Source organism: Palaemon carinicauda, chromosome 25 (assembly GCF_036898095.1).
Source record: "Palaemon carinicauda isolate YSFRI2023 chromosome 25, ASM3689809v2, whole genome shotgun sequence".
Lineage (NCBI taxonomy): Eukaryota > Metazoa > Arthropoda > Malacostraca > Decapoda > Palaemonidae > Palaemon > Palaemon carinicauda.
In genome coordinates, this window is record NC_090749.1 from 54,845,724 (window position 1) to 54,849,658 (window position 3,935).

The following is a 3,935-nucleotide window of genomic DNA, read 5'->3' on the forward strand; positions in this document are numbered from 1 at the left end:
AATGGTACAAACCTGTAGCTATCTATACAGACTGGCTCATCAGCACCAGTCCCCCTTGAAGTCCTACCTCCATGCAAAGTGAGGCTCAAAGCCCAGGTGTGTGAGGGAGAGGGTAGCTACTACCCCCAACTCCCCCACTAACTAGAGGGCAGGTGGTTAACCCCCGCTACATTTCTAATGGCTTGTCTTTCAGCTTCGTTGAAAGTAATACCCCTATAAATAGCTACAGGTTTGTATCATTAGGAAAATTACAAGCTACTTTCAATTTTGTAATATTTGATAAAAATTCTGTTTATTTCGATGAATCTCCTCTGTTGTTCATGTTGCTGACTCCCACACACTGTTGGAGGCATGGCGCAATTGAAGGAAAGCGATTGATAAATTTAAGTACAAGTAATGCAACCAGGGTAAGGGTTATTAACCTGGTCTAGGTTACTCATCTAGAATACTTTGATAAAACCATTTCAATTACAGCTTGAAATAAGGCCTCTGGATCTTTACTAAAGTAATTAAGAACAATGTACTGTATTGTAGATTAACTCTGTTTTACTTATGATCCAGTAAATAATTGTAATTGATTCTAAATAGACTTTCAAATAAAACCACATATTCAAAGACAACTGAATAATGAATTAACTGAACTCAAAATTAATTAGACCACTTCCCCTGCCGCTTGTGCCTAGAGCCTAGAGCCAAAGATTTTCATAGGCAAACAATGCTTCTTTAAGGTAGTGTTTATTAAACTCTGGTTTGGTACACCATTGAGCTGTTGCGGTTTTGCTTAGGAGGTAACTAGGGACCCTCGCTCCAGAAGAACAAATTAGGAACACTTATCTCTACTACCATTTGTTTTGTCGAAATACAACTGTACTGGACAAAGAAATCTATGTTCTACGGAATTATATTCGTCTAATTTCAATGTAGTGATGTGAAATAATTGAGGCAGACTCTTGAGCTTGAAATAATTGATGGCTCCGAATGAAGGTAAAAGAGACCAGATCGTTCTGTTTTCCCTGAATCTTCCCTTGACTGATAACTCTTGCAATTCGCTTAGTCGACGTTAAAGTCAACTGAGAGTGTTATGGCCATGATATCTTTAATACAGTAGATAGATTTTCCATTGGTTCAAATCTAAACCCCATTTAAATACTGTAAAACTACCTCTAAATTCCCAAAAATTTACCTTCTTACAGGAGATTTTTCATTAATGAAGGATTTTAACAAATCTTCTATAATACCTGAATCAGATAAATCTAATCCCCAACGCTTCAATAAAGAATTGAGAATGGTTTCATATCCCTTAATAGAAAATAAAACAAAAATACTAAAGATTATCTAAGCTATTTCTAGTTATGGACAGATTTCTAACTTTGTACCATGCAAAATAAACCTGGCATTGTCTTTGATATAAGTTATTGGTATACTCTTTTAGAAGTTATAATTGACAATTTACAAGAATTGAAACCCTTTGTTTCTGAGAATACAGTGGATGGATTCCATGGGGTCAGATGTATCACAGATGGGATTGGATGCACCTACTTTCATATTGGCTGATTGAGTAGATAGATTCTGTACAGCAACCATTTGGGATGGTCCAATAACAGGGGACTACAGATCTGTGAACCAATCTCTGTGGCCAGAAAAGGGCTATAAGCATCATCCTGCTGTTCACAGAGCTTTTGAACTTCCATAGCACCGCCAAATCAGGGCAAATGGGGCGAGGTGATGCATAAAGATTTAGTTGACTAGTCTTGGCACAAAACAATTATTTACCAAGCTAAGGTATCTGGCATGGGTAAACACACAACTCTTGTAATTATTCTTTGATATGGCAAACGTATCTGTGTTTAGGCAACCCCATCACTTCCAAATCTCTTGACAAATCAAGGGATGCAGACACCATTTGTTTTGGTAAATCTGATTCTTCCTGTTCAACTGGTCTGCTAGTATAATATATTTCCCCATAATGAACTGCAGAAATAAAGTGATTCCTATCAGACTTGTCCTCGAAACAGAAAGTGTGCTATCCAATACAGGAAGGCAATATTGTACCTCCTTGATTCCTGATGTAGGGTAGCGCTCTCATTTTTTCTGAAAACCCTGACACTGTCTTTCTTACTACTAGTGGTTCCTGATATTGAAGTCTTGAAAACTGCAAGTGTCATTAAGCAAATGATGTGTAGCTTTGTTTCCTGTGAAGTTCATTTTCCTGAGACATTTGAATGGTCCAGAATTGCTCCTCACCCTTCCTGTGATACCTATATGAAGAGGGATAGGTCTGGTATTTTAAACCCCGAAAAGATTTCTAGTGACACACGACTGTTATCTTGTCACTAACTTCGGTGGAGTAGTTGATTTACCATTGGTGAGATAGAGAGTGTGTCCAAAACGGCCATCTTGTTACTATGTGACTTGAAATTGGAAAACCTAATTTTCAGAGGGCACAGATGGACAAACTTCTCTTTGGAGGCAATGGTTCCTAGAAGCTTTATCTACATTTACAGTGACATGTGTTTTGATGTTTTGTATCTATGTAGCAAAAGAAGATAAAACTTTTATGATCTTTTACGACAAAAAAAAAAATTGAGAATTGTTACTATTATCATTCCTAAATATAGAATCTTCTGAGATTTAACAATGACTACAAACCCCAAAAACCTGATTAAACAAACTTGTTGAGCTTGAATCCTCTCCAATGAATTGCTTAGCCAATCGTCTAGGTACAAAAGAACTTGTAGTCCCAGTAACCGTAACTATTTGCAATGGGGGCCAGTATTCTGGTGAACACCTGTGGTGCTGTCCTGAGTCCAAAACATAGGCACTTGAACCAATGCATCTTTGATCTGTTTACGAACAGGTGTCTCCTTGAGTTTAGATGAAGTGGAATGTGAAAATGTGCATCCTAGATGTGACACCCCTTCTGGGGCATGTACAATCAATAATGAGAAGCAGGGAAAGTAGATGACTTTTATATCATAAAGCGGATATATTTTCTAAGTTAGTTGACATAAAAATTAGCATAAATTCTCTTAAAAATGAATGTCGTCAATTGCATAATTACTTGGTCGAGGAATCTCTCGTTTAAATTCAAGTTACTTTGATGATCTTAATTTCTCACAAGTTTTAGATAATAATAAAACAGGTCACAGTTTATCAGGACACACTCGGAGAGAAAGGACAGATGGGAACAGATAAGTTAATTATAATACAAAGAGATAGAGTTTGTGCGGCTTGTTGAGTGTCTACGCCAACGATGTATGAAGGAGTTCTACCATGGCTCTGGGCTTACTGACTTCGGCTTACTGACTACACCTGACTACTCGGTTTTTCTTATCAGAGTGCTCATTGCTGGGGGGTATGAAGGCCTCCTTGGCGCCTAAGTAGCAGTGGCGGGTAATGCAACTGCATCCATCCGTTTCTCGCCTCTGTCCATTCCCTATCCCCAGGTGCTACCTGGGGACATACAAACAGACTCAGAACATGTGTACTTTGTTAGCAGATTAATGACACCGGTATAGAAACTGACTCAAACTGGCTTTCCCAGTCCAGTTCATGGTGACAAGGTCACAGGCCGACAACCGTCTGTCCTGTTTCCTGTACCATTCGCGATGTAGCCGCATCTGCGTCCTTAACAGATTTGGTGTTGATTGGACTCGGTTGATGACTTTTCTTATGAGCCAGAAGCCAGAAATTCATAGATGCCAAGGCCATCCCAGGGGTCTTACATCCTCGAATTGGAGAGATGCACGTGTACCTTCCTGTTCAACGATGTTGTGAATAGGTCGATCGTCGGGAACCCCACAGTCATAATTTTCTTCACTATAAGAGTACATAAAGACCATTCACTATCAATGATCTGTGTCCTCCGGCACTAGCAAGGATGACTATCTCTGACGATGAGCAGGAGCAGGTGATACAGAAGGGTGAGGAGGAAA